This window comes from Triticum aestivum, chromosome 5B (genome assembly GCF_018294505.1).
Source record: "Triticum aestivum cultivar Chinese Spring chromosome 5B, IWGSC CS RefSeq v2.1, whole genome shotgun sequence".
NCBI lineage: Eukaryota > Viridiplantae > Streptophyta > Magnoliopsida > Poales > Poaceae > Triticum > Triticum aestivum.
Genome location: NC_057807.1, coordinates 252742215 through 252759970, shown reverse-complemented (window position 1 = coordinate 252759970; position 17756 = coordinate 252742215).

Sequence of the window (17756 nt, the reverse complement as noted above, 5' to 3'; positions counted from 1 at the left end):
TAGATTTTTGCAACAAGTATATGAGTTCTTTATGACTAATGTTGAGTCCATGGATTATACGCACTTTTTCCCATCCTTCCACCTTTGCTAGCCTCTCTAATACCGTGCACTTTTTGCCAGTATCATACACCCACCATATACCTTCCTCAAAACAGCCACCATACCTACCTATCATGGCATTTCCATAGCCATTCCGAGATATATTGTCATGCAACTTTCCACCATTCTGTTTATTATGACACGCTCCATCATTGTCATATTGCTAGCATGATCATGTAGTTGACATCGTATTTGTGGCAAGGCCATTGTTCATAATTCTTCCATACATGTCACTCATGATTCATTGCATATCCCGGTACATCGCCGGAGGCATTCATATGGAGTCATACTTTGTTCTAAATATCGAGTTGTAATTGTTGAGTTGTAAGAAAAATAAAAGTGTGATGGTCATCATTATTAGAGCATTGTCCCAAGTGAGGAAAGGATGATGAAGACTATGACTCCCCCATAAGTCGGGATGAGACTCCGGACGAAAAAAAGGCCAAATAAAAAAAAGAGAAAGGCCCAAACAAAAAAATAAAAAAATAAAAAAATGAGAGAAAAAGAGAGAAGGGACAATGCTACTATCCTTTTACCACACTTGTGCTTCAAAGTAGCACCAAGATCTTCATGATAGAGAGTCTCTCATTTTGTCACTTTCATATACTAGTGGGAATTTTTCATTATAGAACTTGGCTTGTATATTCCAATGATGGGCTTCCTCAAAATGTCCTAGGTCTTAGTGAGCAAGCAAGTTGGATGCACACCCACTTAGTTTCTTTTGTAGAGCTTTCATATACGTATAGCTCTAGTGCGTCCGTTGCATGGCAATCCCTACTCACTCACATTGATATCTATTGATGGGCATCTCCATAGCCCTTTGATACGCCTAGTTGATGTGAGACTATCTTCCCTCCTTTTTGTCTTCTCCACAACCACCATTCTATTCCACATAGTGCTATACCCATGGCTCACGCTCATGTATTGCGTGAAGATTGAAAAAAGTTTTGAGAATGTCATAAGTATGAAACAATTGCTTGGCTTGTCATTGGGGTTGTGCATGATTTAAATATTTTATGTGGGGAAGATGGAGCATAGCCAGACTATATGATTTTGTAGGGATAACTTTCTTTGGCCATGTTATTTTGAGAAGACATGATTGCTTTGATTAGTATGCTTGAAGTATTTTTTTATGTCAATATGAACTTTTGTTTTGAATCTTTCGGATCTGAATATTCATATCACAATTAAGAAGATTTACATTGAAATTATGCCAAAGTATCACTCCACATCAAAAATTCTTTTTTATCATTTACCTACTCGAGGATGAGCAATAATTAAGCTTGGGGATGCCTGATACGTCTCCAACGTATCTATAATTTTTTTATTGCTCCATGCTACTTTATCTACTGTTTTCGACTATATTGGGCTTTATTTTCCACTTTTATATTATTTTTGGGACTAACCTATTAACCGGAGGCCCAGCCCAGAATTGCTGTTTTCTTGCCTATTTCAGTGTTTCGAAGAAACGGAATATCAAACGGAGTCCAAACGGAATGAAACCTTCGGGAATGTGATTTTCTCATCAAACGTGATCCAGGAGACTTGGACCCTACTCCAAGAAGTGCCAGAGACGGTCACGAGGGTGGAGGGCGCGCCCCCTACCTCGTGGGCCCCCTGTTGCTCCACTGACATACTCCTTCCTCCTATATATACCTACGTATCCCCAAACGATCAGAACAGGAGCCAAAAACCTAATTCCACCATCGTAACCTTATGTATCCATGAGATCCCATCTTGGGGCCTGTTCCGGAGCTCCGTTGGAGGGGGCATCCACCACGGAGGGCTTCTACATCAACACCATAGCCCCTCCGATGAAGTGTGAGTAGTTTACTTCATACCTTCGGGTCCATAGCTAGTAGCTAGATGGCTTCTTCTCTCTTTTTGGATCTCAATACAATGTTCTCCCCCTCTCTTGTGGAGATCTATTTAATGTAATCTTCTTTTTGCAGTGTGTTTGTTGAGACCGATGAATTGTGGGTTTATGATCCAGTATTATCTATGGAAAATATTTGATTCTTCTTTGAATTCTTTTATGTATGATTGAGTTATCTTTGCAAGTCTCTTCGAATTATCCTTTTTGGTTTGGCCAACTAGATTGGTAGTTCTTGCAATGGGAGAAGTGCTTAGCTTTGGGTTCAATCTTGCGGTGTCCTTACCCAGTGACAAAGGGTTGCAAGACACGTATTGTATTGTTGCCATCGAGGATAACAAGATGGGGTTTTTATCATATTGCATGAATTTATCCCTCTACATCATGTCATCTTGCTTAAGGCGTTACTCTGTTTTTAACTTAATACTCTAGATGCATGCTGGATAGCGGTCGATGAAAGAGTAATAGTAGTAGATGCAGAATCATTTCGATCTACTTGTCTTGGACGTGATGCCTATATACATGATCATTACCTAGATATGCTCATAACTATGCTCAATTCTGTCAATTGCTCAATAGTAATTTGTTCACCCACCGTAGAATATGTATGCTCTTGAGAGAAGCCACTAGTGAAACCTATGGCCCCCGGGTCTATTCTCATCATATCAATCCCTATCGCTTTATTACTTGCTTTGTTTTTACTTTGCCTTTTACTTTTTACTTTGCATCTATATACCAAAAATACCAAAATATTATTTATCATCTCTATCAGATCTCACCCTCGTAAGTGACCGTGAAGGGATTGACAACCCCTAATCGCATTGGTTGCGAGTAGCTATCATTTTGTGTAGGTACGAGGGACTTGTGCGTGGTCTCCTACTGGATTGATACCTTGGTTCTCAAAAACTGAGGGAAATACTTATGCTACTTTGCTGCATCATCCTCTCCTCTTTGGGGAAATCCAAGGCAATGCTCAAGAGGTAGCAGTTGGGCCGCGCTAACACCTCGGCAAGGCGATATCGTCATCCCACCAACATTGACCAAGTTGATGCGTGTCCCTATGTCAACTTTTCCGCATTGCGGCTCCACTGGCCAATCGACTTAGACCGGGTCGCACTGTCACCTCGGCGTGCCGACGACTGCAACCTAATTGTGTTATCGCCTTGGCACGCTGCCCTATGTTGGCAACCCCGCGTTGCTGCTTCATCAACCTACTCGGTCGGAGACTCCGGCATCACCCCACCGACCTGCTCCATCACCTCGGCTAGACTAGGGGCTTCACCTCTTCGGAGTGCCGAGCTCTTCGCTCGGCCACATCGGGCTTGGGGGTTGAGACCTCCTCCCACATCGAGCTCGGACTGCGCCATCAATGCCGAACACATTAACCAACTAAGTTACCTTCATGCTCACAGTTTAAAAAAAATTAACTTGTGTTTGGTTCGAGCAAGCATTATACTTTTTTTAGCAAAAAGTTGTTTGTGAAAAACTTCCTTGTCCAAACTTTGTTTGTGACACACAAATTCAAATACCCCATTTACTTGGGGGCTCCCTTGCTGGAGCTTTTCCTCTTGCATATGATTATACTTGTACGGCTTCATTCCTTGTTCGTGTATTACGCCACAATATGCACCATATTGACCTAAGTGATTTGCAAGCTGTGTTGCCTTGCTCCTGTGTTTACCCCTACGTTCCTGATTGTTCGGCTAGGGAGTAAAGGGAGCACCTCTGCGATTGTCACGATCGGGTCACCCGAGCCGGACCTCAGACTGGGCGAAGCCGAAAGCTAGCGCTCTTACTGTTTTCAATAATGGTCGGCACACAACGAAACTCATGAGTACAAAAAATCTATTGCACAAGTCTCATAGTGAGAAAGCGAAGAAAGGTATCGGTGGGGGTACTATTTTCTTCAAAGATGCTTCTTACACTCCGTCAGTAATATAGCACAAGTTCCCTGAGCGCGCTTTGTCTGTTACAGCCTTATGGCCTGATTGCCTGGTTATCGGAAACACCGTCGATATTCTCGATAGGGGGAGTACATAACACTTTTCGGCCCTTGGCCGAAGAGGGAGAAGCCGACAGTCGGTTAAGCCGCGTTTAAAGTTCGGGCGAACACATATATGATATAAGTGCTTCGGTACATACAATCATTATACATAAAATTCTTTTACCCAAGTCACTCGGGGGCTCTTAAATTTATGTGAGCTATTTTATAATAAGTGGTCTTCTTCTTAGTCGTTGCAAAGTCTTTTTTCTATCACTCCTTTTTCCGACGCGAGTGTGTGGTCAATAGCCGGGAGCCTAATTTCTCTCTCAAAGTCGCTAAAGTTTGCTAAACTGGACTAATGAGAAGTACTCCGCCTTCGGGATAGGAGGTTGAAGGCGTAGGCTGACCCGCTTGAAGTCTTGAGATAGGATGTGTCATGTTAAAGCACGACAGAAGCACAATTTTTCTTCTAAGACCAATTTTCTGATTGGCACCGAACAGTTGATCTAGTTCGGACGTCGAGTTTTTACTGACGTTTTTTTGGTTTTCCAATCCTATGGCACTTTTCAACTATTTGTGTGTTTCCGCATGAGTCTCACAGTGCAACACCGGACACCTTTAGAGATTCGGCAAAAATTCTCAGATATTGCTATATGCATCAGTTTCGAATTGTGTCTTCGGTCAATAGTTGGGTTGCCCGGCTCCTGTGCTTGCCTCTTATGTTCCGCTTTGTTCGGCTAGGTGTGCAAAGGGAGAACCACTGCGATTGTGCTTCCAGCTCGCATGGTTAAGCACCGCAATGGAGAAAGCCAAAAACTGACTGTCACAATAAGCGTAAACTGGTCAGCGGTCCGATGACTGTATTAAAAGACGGTCCGTTCATAACATTGGCCAAAGTGTTTACGGCTTGACCTCGGCTATCGCCGAACACTAACCGGGGGGCTACTTGCTGGCCTCCCAACTTTAAGCTCCTATGACTAAGTGAAAGTTATAAAGCCCGCATATCTGATTGCCTCGTTTCCGCCAACACAACCGCCTTCGGGCACCGAGAAGTCCGCTAAGGGTTGTTTTGTTATTTCGGAAACACCCTGCGTAGCACCTACAAGGGGGTAGAAACCGATGATGGGCCACTTTCACCACTTTCAGATTATAAATGGTCGCAACGGAAGTGAAAATTTGGGTTCATTTAGACCATAAAGTTTGGAAGCTTTCCCCGAACTAAATCCTCGGTATTTTCCTCCCACATTGATCGGAGCTAAGGTTTCATGATCATGCTTAGATTGACAACCCAAAGAAAGGAACCGATAGTGGGACTATTCTCTTTGGACGATGTTTCTTATGTTAAACAATAATATAACATGTCTCTTTGTGTACCTTTGTTTATAAAACCGTATGGCCGGATTGCCTTGTTTGCCGTAAATCTTTGCCCTCATAAAGGCTTTATAAAGTAGGACAAACACTCCTCGGCTGTTGGCCGAGGAGGTTGAAGCCGATGGTCGATCAACAAAGTTTTGTACAATGTGGATCCGAGCATTAATGATGTAAAGTACTTGGATACATAGAGTAATTACACATAATTTGTGTTTTACTATGGATATCAATCCTTAATTCGGCCTCCCGTGCCCGCATTAAGGCTCGGGGGGCTACTAGGCTTTGGGCTTATTATTTATAAATATTAAAAGGGCGCATCGATCCCCTGATCTGGTGTTGCCACCCGACTAGTGTCTCGGGGGCTACTGCATTGACAATCCAATGCAGAAAATTTAAAGTGCAATATAGTTTTCGAGGAGATTATTATCCTCAGGTTGGTCGGCCGCACCCAACCTGAGTCTCGAGGACTTTGCACACTGCGTTTCTATTCCTAAGTATGTTGCCGAGCTGGGAATTGATCCTTAGGCTGATTTTATGAATCGACCTGAGTCTCAGGGGCTACTAGGGTCAGCGGTTTGATTTTTTCCTTCGGGTGCATCCCGGATATTAGGCCAACACGCACCTTGAGGGCTACTGGCTATACATCTCGGTAGAGATTACATTGCATAATTTGGAATTAAATTCATAAAAATCAGCCCACGGCCGAGGTGGTGCACCACCTCGGATACAGTCCGACATTGGTGCTCGTCTACAATAGACACCCCAAAGCAGACCGGCATAAAGCTCGGACGCTAGTGGCTGGCTCCGTAGAGGGCATTCCCGGCATTAAGCTCGGCTAAACCCCTTCAACTTTTTTGAACCAGGGTGATCTATGACACCTCGGACATAGTCCGGCGTTGGATCTTGGACAGAGTCCGGTGTTGGAGCTCGGATGCAGTTCAGGGTTGGAGCTCGGCTGTAACAATACTCCTCAGATACAGTCTGGCGGTGGAGCTGGGATACATTCCGGTGGTGGAGCTTGGATACATTTCGGCGGTGCAGCTCGGATACATTCCGGCGTTGGAGCTTGGAAGAGGTCCGGCGTTGGTGCTCGGCTGCAAAAGAAACCTCGAATGCAGTCCGGCGTTGGAGCTCAGACGCAAGAGGACACTGCCGCCCGGGAAAAACTCCAAACCCGAGGCGTGGCATAAAAATAACAATTCATTGATAAAGGCCGAAAACTTAAAGGGGCTCCTCGGATACCCGATGTGTAAACTCTTTGGATGCACTTCGACGATCCTCAAGATCGAAGATGATAAGATTTGTTGAACCAGTTTTCAAGACCGACGACCGAAGACGAAGAGCAGTTCGGAAGAACCGAGGAGCGTCCCCAACTTGAAGACCGGTTCAGGGGGCTACTGATGGTGTCCTGGATTAGGGGGTACTCACCACATCGTCTCCCGATCAGTTGGATTGGGCCGAGGACCCCCATGGTCGTATACTCATGGGCCAGTTCGGACAGCCCCTGCCACATACAAGGAAGACTCCACAAGACTTGGCGCCCAAGGCGAGGACTCTCCTAAACCCTAGGCCTCCGGTGTCTTATATGAACCGAGGCCGGGCTAGTCAATAGACAATCTCATATTCATTACTATCATCTCGTGGTAGACATATGTACTCCATACTATCCCCATATGAATACAATTAAAAGCAGGACGTAGGGTTTTACCTCCATCAAGAGGGCCCGAACCTGGGTAAAATCCGTGTCCACGTTACCATCGCTCCAAGACGCCTAGCTTAGGACTCCTACTACGAGATACGCCGGATATTGAACCGACAGCCATGCTGCGGAAGTTCCTTGTCGTCGCCCCTGCAGGCACGACTGGTGGCAAGGGCGGCGGCGACGGCGGCAACGGCGTCGACGACGAGGCTCCCCAAGTGGGCGATGGTGGCGTCCAAGGCTGAAGAAGAAGCTTGATGGCGGTGCTCCCTCCTATCTAGGTCCTGTGACATGTATCATGCCACATGGAGGCGTAAGAACTATGTTGGTGCATTTAAGAGACAATATGCTTTGTAATAATTTGCTAGGGTTCTACGATTTCCTTTTCGTTTGCTTTAGCGTTCTGCATCGGCAGGGCCCGGCCCCGCGCATACCTCAGCCGCCGTTGGGCGTCCGGATCACCAGGACGCGACCAAGGGGTGAGGGATACATGACCAGTTAGGCTCCTGAGTCACGATGCTCAAGAGTCCCTCTTGACATACAAATAGCCCTCCGGAAGGAGATGCGAGAGTAGGCCTTGGAGTTCTATGTCGGCAGGGCCGGCCCCGCGCATACCTCAGCCGCCGTTGGGTCGTCCGGATCACTAGCACGCAACCAAGGGGTGAGGGGCTACGTGACCAGTTAGGATCTTGAGTTGCGATGCTCAGGAGTCCCCCTTGACGTACAAACAACCCTCAGGAAGGAGATGCGAGAGTAGGCCTTAGTGTTCTGCGTCGGCAAGGCCCGGCCCCGCACATACCTCAGTCGTCGTTGGGTCGTCCGAATCACCAGGAAGAGACCAAGAGGGGAGGGTCTACGTGACCATTTAGGCTCCTGAGTCGCCATGCTCAGGAGTCCCCCTTGACATACGAACAGACCTCCATAGCTTTCCTCGCCGAGGTCCCGCTCGGGAGGGGTGCATGAAGACTAGGTCTGAGGGACCTAGCAGGGTGGCGTATGCTAGGCGTGACCTGAGCATAGCCCCGTGCCCAGCCCCCTCGCGTGACTCTCCCAAAGGAAAAGCGTTGCGGTGATGCTGAACACCGAGCCTGGCGGCTCCCTGAGGTTATTGTGGCCATGAGGCCACCCTCAGTTGTTTATCACCAGCGTGCAGCATGGCGCTTCTGCTCTTGCACGGGCATAGCCGGTCCTCGACCGTGTCGACTACTAGGGTGGAGCATGGTGCTTCCACTGGTGCGTGGGTGGGGGCTCCCTTTGAGTGGAGCCCCCGGGGCGTGTACAGCCCCGCCCTGACACGTGGCTTGCATGGGAGGGCTAGATGAGGCGTGTATGGACACTCATGAGCCAACGCGGGACTCACGAGGCCCTACCTCCAGGCGGGTTGCGTCTGAATTTGATTCGGAACACTTGTGATAGTCCTGCGAGATGGTTAGGCAACCTGAACAGAATGAATCTCCTGAGGTTATCACATGAGAAGGCCAAACACCAACAACCCCAGGAGGTGACGTGAACGGGGCCGGGCCGCCAGACAGAGCTCAGTTGTTGGGTTTATCGATGCTGCAGGGACGGCAAGCGCAAATGTCGTGCCTAGTCTTCTCATGCGAAAGTCCTGAAGAAAGACAACCGGCGCGTGGCTCCATGGTGACGAGGCACCGGGTCGCGCGCCCTAGCTCATCCGCCCGCGATTAGCTCATGCGAGAGCAAGGCACCAAGGACCATGGGAGGTGACATGCACGGAAGCTGGCCTGCGAGCCAGAGCTCAGCCTCTTGGGTTTAGTGATGCTGCAGGGACGGACCCGAGCAGAGACACCTTGCCCGCCCTTAATCATGAGGCGGTCATGGGTGGGTTTGCAAGGGCGTACGACATTCATGGCAACGAAGTACTGGATAGGCAGATGATAATCATAAAGCAACTCACAGAAGGAGGTAAGCCAGCTCTAATAGATGCGAAAAACGATACATGCCACAAGGACAGACCCATGCAGCTTGGGGATGATGCAGCCCGAGGGGCGCCCCCAACTGAGCAAATCAAAAGACGCGAGAAGGATACATGCCACAGGGACGGGCCCATGCGATCTGGGGATAATGCAGCCCGATGGGCGCCCCCAACTAAACAAACCAAAAGATATCACCTGGGACCGCTGCTGGAGAAGTGTTGGAGTAGACGAAGATGCATGCTGAAGAAGTCGCTCCTCATGAGCCGCACAGGTCCTGAACCTCGGGAGGCTCTGGAGGTCCGGGGGGTCGCGAGGGTCCATCTCCATCTCCGTTAGGATCGCCTAGTGCTTGGCCTTCTGAGCCGCCAAGACGCTCCGTATGTGGCATTGATGCACGACAGCCCTGCTCAGCAAGCCGAAAGGCATGCGAACATAACTGTGAGGGGAACCCTCGCACCGGCCAACGCGGGATGGACAGAAGCACTCCTGAGATGCGGCCCTGTTGAGCCCTAGGATGTTGACACAGATGCGCGGCTCGCTATCCTCGCCGGGACAAGGAGCTGCGCCGGGTGGAGGGCGATGATCGCCCCGCATGGCTCTTGTCTCCTGAAGCTCCTCGGTTGCCTTGGTGATGAACTCCTCAACACCTGGCACCTTGTGCCTTGTGCCCTCCTGGCGGAAGCGCGCACTGAAGCACGCCTCCACATGGTGCATGAGCGCCTCCCTCGTGACGTTGGCTAGGTCAGAGGCCCTCTAGAGGAGAGCCCCCGAGCCCAGCCTGAGAGGGGCACTGGGCGCGCCTTCCTATGCAATTGAGGGAGGCGCCCAGTCCATGGGCGCAGGTCCTGAGGTGGTGCCATTGGACACCCCACTCTCCTGAGGTCCTTGGCGGAGCAGCTGCTTCTTCTTCTTGGGGACAGTCTCAGGAGGGTAGACATCGCCCTCATTGTCTGGGTTCTCGACTGCTGCAGCTTGGTAGGCGTGCTCGAGGGAGCACACTGCGTCCTTCTCCTCGCAGGCGACTGTGATGACGCCGCAGCTCCCCGGCATCTTGAGGACATTGTAGCCATGATGAGTCATTGATGTCACTTGAAGCTACGTTGGTATTTCCCCAAAGAGGAAGGGATGATGCAGCACAGCGGTGGTAGGTATTTCCCTCAGATATGAAACCAAGGTTATCGAACCAATAGGAGAACCAAGAAACAAAATGTAAACGACCCCTGCACACAAATAACAACCACTCGCAACCCAGCTTGTTAAAGGGGTTGTCAATCCCTTTCGGGTAACGGTGCCAGAAACGATGCGCGGACGGGAGAAAGTTGCAATAGATTAAATAAATAGATCACAAATAAAATAAAAGTGCAGCAAAGTATTTTTGTATTTTTGGTTTAATAGATCTGAAAATAAATGCAAGGAAAAAGTAGATCGCAAACGGAAATATATGAGAAAGAAGACCCGGGGGCCGTAGGTTTCGCTAGTGGCTTCCGTCGAGAAAAATAGGAAACGGTGGGTGAACAAATTACTGTTGGGCAATTGATTGAACTTCAAATAATTATGATGATATCCAGGCAATGATCATTATATAGGCATCACTTTCAAGATTAGTAGACCGACTCCTGCCTGCATCTACTACTATTACTCCACACATCGACCACTATCCAGCATGCATCTAGTGTATTAAGTTCATGGAGAAACAGAGTAATGCAATAAGAATGATGACATGATGTAGATAAGATCTATCTATGTAGAGATAGACCCCATCGTTTTATCCTTATTAGCAACGATACATACGTGTCGTTTCCCTTTATGTCACTGGGATCAAGCACAGTAAGACCGAACCCACTATCGGGTACCTCTTCCCATTGCAAGAAACACACCGGAAAGATAGATCTGATCAAAGAAACACACTGGAGTAATGCATATAAGAGATAAAAGAAACTCAAATAACTTTCATGGATATAAAAAGATAGATCTGATCATAAACTCGAAGTTCATCAGGTCCCAACAAACACATCGGAAAAAGAATTACATCATATGGATCTCCAAGAGACCATTGTATTGAGAATCCAGCGAGAGAGAAAAAGCCATCTAGCTACTAACTACGGACCCGAAGGTCTACAAAGAACTACTCATGCATCATTGGAGAGGCACCAATGGAGGTGGTGAACTCCATCCGAGATGGTGTCTAGATTGGATCTAGTGGTTCTGGACTCTGCGGCGGCTGGATTAATATTTCGTCGACTCCCCTAGGGTTTCTAGAATATTGGGTATTTATAGAGCAAAGAGGCGGTCCAGGGGGCACCCGAGGTGGGCACAACCCACCAGGGGGCGCCTAGGCCTCCTGGCGTGCCCTGGTGGGTTGTGCCTCCCTTGGGGCACCCCCAGGCGCAGCCAGGGCCCGTTGTGTTCCTTTTGGCCCATAAAATTCTCTATAAAGTTTCATCACATTTGGACTCCGTCTGATATTGATTTTCCGTGATGTAAAAAATATGGAAAAAAAACAGCATCTGGCACTTGGCACTATGTCAATAGGTTAGTACCAAAAGGTGATATAAAATGACTATAAATGATTGTAAAACATCCAAGATTGATAATATAAGAGCATGGAACAATAAAAAATTATAGATACGTTGGAGACGTATCAACATCCCCAAGCATAACTCCTACTCGTCCTCGAGTAGGTAAGTGATAAAAACAGAATTTTTGATGTGGAATGCTGCCTAACATGCTCATCTCATATTCTTTTCTTTGTAGCATGGACATTTGGACTTTTATATGGTTCAAAGCAATAGTCTAGTTTTGACATGAGACTTAAATACTTAAGCATATCAACAAGCAACCATGTCTTTCAAAATATGAATGCTAAAATACGCTATCCCTAGCCCATCATGCTCAAACATTCATCCATTCATGAAACACACTCGAATATTAGCTACAACGAATACTTAAGTACGATAATATTGCCTCCTAGTTGGTGCTTTTATAAGAGAAGATGGAGACTCAAAATAAAAATTTGCATAAAGTAAAAGAAAGGCCCTTCGCAGACGGAAGTAGGGATTTGTAGAGGTGCCAGAGCTCAAAGCGAAAAACTTAGAGATAAAACATTTTGGGAGGTGTATCCATCCCACCAACAAAAATGACTTAGAGTTTCGAACACTTTCCATGCTAGATATGCCATAGGCGGTTCCCAAACAGAAAATAAAGTTTATTCCTTTTTCCACCATACTTTCACTTTCCATGGCTAACCGTATCCACAGGTGCCCTCCATACCAACACTTCACAAGGATTTTATTATTTGACAACATAAAGTAAATTCATTTTTTTGGCATTTTGGGACTGGGCATCCCTAATACTTTTGCCTTACTCTCGTGCAATGACAAGTGAATAAACACTCATCATGAGAATAACACATCTAGCATGGAAAATATTAGCCACCCTTCACCGCTCGTCGAGCGAAACAAATACACAAAAGAAAAGTTTATTTTGAAAATTAGAGATGGCACATACAAATTTGCTTAGAATGGCAAAAGAATACCGCATATAGGTAGATATAGTGGACTCATGTGGCAAAACTGGTTTAAGGGTTTTGGATGCACAAGTAGAGGTCATACTTAGTGTAAAATGAAGGCTAGCAAAAGATTGAGAAGCGACCAACCAAGAAACGGATAATGTCATAAGCAAGCATGAAGCATAAGTAACACCGAATAATGCACCATAAGTAGGATATAATTTCATTGCATGACTATTAACTTTCGTACTTGCATAGGGAATCACAAACCTTAACACCAATATTCTTACTAAAGCATAATTACTCACCAACATAACTCACATATCACATCATCATATCTCAAAACAATTACTAAGAATCAAGTTTATTTTGTCCAATGATCTTCATGAAAGTTTTTATTATATCCTTCTTGCATATCTATCACTTTGGGACTAATTTTCATGTGTTGCTTTTCATAAGCTCAAACAAATATAAGTGAAGATCATGAGCATAATTCTTATTCTTTCTCTCAAAATAATTTAAGTGAAGCAAGAGAGAATTTCTTGAAAATTTTACTAACTCTCAAATAAATCTAAGTGAAGCAAGAGAGCATTTCTTCAAAAAATACTAAGCACACCATGCTCAAAAAAATAAAAATGAAGCACTAGAGCAAGTCCGTTGCTCATAAAAATTTAAGTGAAGCATAGGGAGCAATTCTAACAAGTCATGACATAATTTTGACTCTCTCAAATAGGTGTCTACAGCAAGGATTGATGACTTAAGACACAAAATAAAAGAATCAAAGACTCATATCATACAATACGCTCCAAGCAAAACACATATCATGTGACGAATAAAAATATAGTTTCGAGTAAAATACCGATAGTCGTTGGAAGAAAGAGGGGATGCCACTCGGGGGCATCCCCAAGCTTAGTTGGTTGCTCATTTTTGGATAATAGCTTGGGATGTCGGGGCATCCCCAAGCTTAGGCTCTTCTATCCTTCCTTCATCCATCGTAAGATAACCCAAAACTTGAAAACTTCAATCACACCAAACTCAACAAAACCTCCATGAGATCCGTTAGTGTAAAAAAGCAAACCACTACTATAAGTGCTGTAACAAACCAATTCATATTTGTTTTTGTATTTTATCTACTGTATTCCAACTTTTCTATGGCGAAAACTCATCAAAGAAAACCATAGAGCCATCAAAATAAGCACACAACACAAAGAAAACAAAATCTGTCAAAATAGAACAGTCTGTAGCAATCTTACTTCAACGAAAACTTCTGGAACTCCAAAAATTCTGAAAAACTAGGACGACCTGAGCAATTTGTATATTAATCTTCTGCAAAAAGAATCAGAGAAAAATCACTTTCAGATAAAAATGAGAATTATTTTCGTGAGCGTGAAGTTTCTGTCTTTTTCAGCAAGATCAAACAACTATCACCCAAGAAGATCATATCGATTCTACTTAGCACAAACACTAATTAAAACACAAAAAACAAAATCGTAACAGTAGCATAATTGTGCTAACACTCAAGAATAGAAAGCAAAAAGCAAAAATAAAATTTATTCGTTGGGTTGCCTCCCAACAAGCGCTATAGTTTTACGCCCTTAGCTAGGCATAAAGCAAGGATCTAAGTTTTGTCATCTTTCTTCTTAACTTTCTTAGAGGTATTTCCATCATGGGGTTTTGTGAACACAACAAAAAAACATATTATCCATGGAAACCTTAGCGTTCCTACATCATAACCTTTTTGATTCCCCGCAACAGTCTAAGAGTAGTGTTGATTAACATTATTAAAAACTTGTTGGATTATATCTAGAACGGGGACTTCCTTTTTAAGATTCTCATCGAAGATCTTATTATCCCCAAGTAAATGCCTTAGTGCATAGTCGCTATTGTAAAGAATTTCATCTATCACTGGTTTTTCACGATTCATACCATAAAAATCAAAGATCTCCCTAGCTTCCCGAATTATGTAGTCAAACTCGTTCATAAGAACGAAAGTGGCTAACTTTTTAGCCCTAGGATTCTTTATTTCGGGAAGCTCAAAAAAACAATTTGCAAAGTAGGATGGGTACGGATAAATTTACTTTCAAGTTTCAGAACTAGTGCTGAAATAGCATCTGCATAAGATCTAGTAGTTTTAAGTATAGGAGGCATCATCAAGACTCAAATTTCCCACACAATTGAAAAATTCTTGGATACGTTCTTTTCCCATAACGTTCTCTTGCCCCAAGATAAAAGTTTTAGCATCCAGATAGCCCGTACGTCCTATCTTAGGAGTTAGGCCATCATCTGTTGGTGCCATACCGAACTCACTCATGATTGCAAGAAAGGATAGATCTGACAAGAAAACGGCAAAAGAAAAGAGAGGCGAATAAAACGGCAAATTTTGTGAAGTGGGGGAGAGGAAAACGAGAGGTAAATGGCAAATAATGTAAATTGCGAGGAGATGAGATTTGTGATTAGGAACCTGGTATATGTTGAAGATCCTCCCCGGCAACGGCGCCAGAAATTCCTTTTGATGTCGCTTGAAGCTACGTCAGTATTTCCCCAAAGAGGAAGGGATGATGCAGCACAACGGCGGTAGGTATTTCCCTCATATATGAAACCAAGGTTATCGAACCAGTAGGAGAACCTGAAGGAAATATGACCTAGAGGCAATAATAAAGTTGTTATTTATATTTCCTTATATCATGATAAATGTTTCTTATTCATGCTAGAATTATATTAACTAGAAACTTAGTACATGTGTGAATACATAGACAAACAGAGTGTCACTAGTATGCCTCTACTTGACTAGCTCGTTAATCAAAGATGGTTAAGTTTCCTAGCCATAGACATGAGTTGTCATTTGATGAATGGGATCACATCATTAGAGAATGATGTGATTGACTTAACCCATCCGTTTGCTTAGCACTTTGATCGTTTAGTTTATTGCTATTGCTTTCTTCATAACTTATACATGTTCCTATGACTATGAGATTATGCAACTCCCGAATACCGGAGGAACACTTAGTGTGCTATCAAACGTCACAACATAACTGGGTGATTATAAAGATGCTCTATAGGTGTCTCCGATGGTGTTTGTTGAGTTGGCATAGATCGAGATTAGGATTTGTCACTCCGATTGTCGGAGAGGTATCTCTGGGCCCTCTCGGTAATGCAGATCACTATAAGCCTTGCAAGCAATGTGACTAATGTGTTAGTTATGGGATGATGCATTACGAGTAAAGAGACTTGCCAGTAACGAGATTGAACTAGGTATGATGATACCGACGATCGAATCTCGGGCAAGTAACATACCAATGACAAAGGGAACAACGTATGTTGTTATGCAGTTTGACCGATAAAGATCTTCGTAGAATATGTAGGAACCAATATGAGAATCCAGGTTCCGCTATTGGTTATTGACCGGAAGTGAGTCTCAGTCATGTCTACATAGTTCTCGAACCCATAGGGTCCGCACGCTTAACGTTTGATGACGATCGCTATTATGAGTTTATGTGTTTTGATGTACCAAAGGTTGTTCGGGGTCCCGGATGTGATCACGGACATGACGAGGAGTCTCGAAATGGTTGAGACATGAAGATTGATATATTGGAAGGCTATGTTTGGACACCGAAAAGGTTTCAGATGAGTTTGGGCATTTTCCGGAGTACCGGGGGTTACTGGAACCCCCCGGGGAGTTAATGGGCCATGGTGGAAGAGAGGAGGAGGCGGCCAAGTGGGAGGCGCGCGCCCCCAAGACCAATCCGAATTAGGGGGGCCTTTCCTTCTCTCCCTCTCCCTCTTCCTTCTTCTCCTACTCCAACTAGGGAAGGGGGGAAACCTACTCCTACTAGGAGTAGGAATCCCGCCCTTGGGCGTGCCCCATGAGGCCGGCCCTCCCCATCCTCCACTCCTTTATATACGGGGGAGGGGGCCACCCCATAGACACACAAGTTGATTCTTAGCCGTGTGTGATGCCCCCCTCCACATATTTCCACCTCGGTCATATTGTCGTAGTGCTTAGGCGAAGTCCTGCGGCGGTAACTTCATCATCACCGTCAACACACTGTCGTGCTGACGAAACTCTCCCTCGACCTCAGCTGGATCTAGAAGTTCAAGGGACGTCATCGAGCTGAATGTGTGCACATCGTGGAGGTGTTGTGCGTTCGGTACTTGATCGGTTGGATCTCGAAGATGTTCAACTACATCAACCGTGTTACTCAATGCTTTCGCTTTCGGTCTACGAGGGTACGTGGATACACTCTCCCCGCTCGTTGCTATGCTTCTCCTAGATATATCTTGCGTGATCGTAGGAAATTTTTGAAATACTACGTCTCCCAACAAAACCAAGCAACACAACATAAACAGCCCCTGCATACAAATAACAACCAATCGCAACCCGACGTGTTAAAGGGGTTGTCAATCCCTTTCGGGTAGCGGCGCCAGAAAGAGTGCACGGACGGGAGAAAGTTGCAATAGATTAAATAAATAGATCGCAAATAAAATAAAGTGCAGCAAAGTATTGTTGTATTTTTGGTTTAATAGATCTGAAAATAAACGCAAGGAAAAATGAGATCGCAAAGGCAAATATATGAGAAAGAAGACCCGGGGGCGGTAGGTTTCACTAGTGGCTTCTCTCGATAAAAATAGCAAACGGTGGGCGAACAAATTACTGTTGGGCAATTGATAGAACTTTAAATAATTATGACGACATCCAGGCAATGATCATTATATAGGCATCACGTCCAAGATTAGTAGACCGACTCCTGCTTGCATCTACTACTATTACTCCGCACATCGACCGCTATCCAGCATGCATCTAGTGTATTAAGTTCATGGAGAAACGGAGTAATGCAATAAGAACGATGACATGATGTAGACAAGATCTATCTATGTAGAGATAGACCCCATCGTTTTATCCTTAGTAGCAATGATACATACGTGTTGTTTCCATTTCTGTCACTGGGATCAAGCACCGTAAGATTGAACTCACTATCGGGCACCTCTTCCCATTGCAAGATAAATAGATCAAGTTGGCCAAACAAAACCCAAATATCGGAGAAGAAATACGAGGCTACAAGCAATTGTGCATATAAGAGATCAAAGAAACTCAAATAACTTTCATGGATATAAAAAGATAGATCTGATCATAAACTCGAAGTTCATCAGATCCCAACAAACACACTGCAAAAAGAGTTAAATCATATGGATCTCTAAGAGACCATTGTATTGAGAATCCAGCTAAAGAGAGAAAGTCATCTAGCTACTAACTACGGACCCGAAGGTCTACAAAGAACTACTCACGC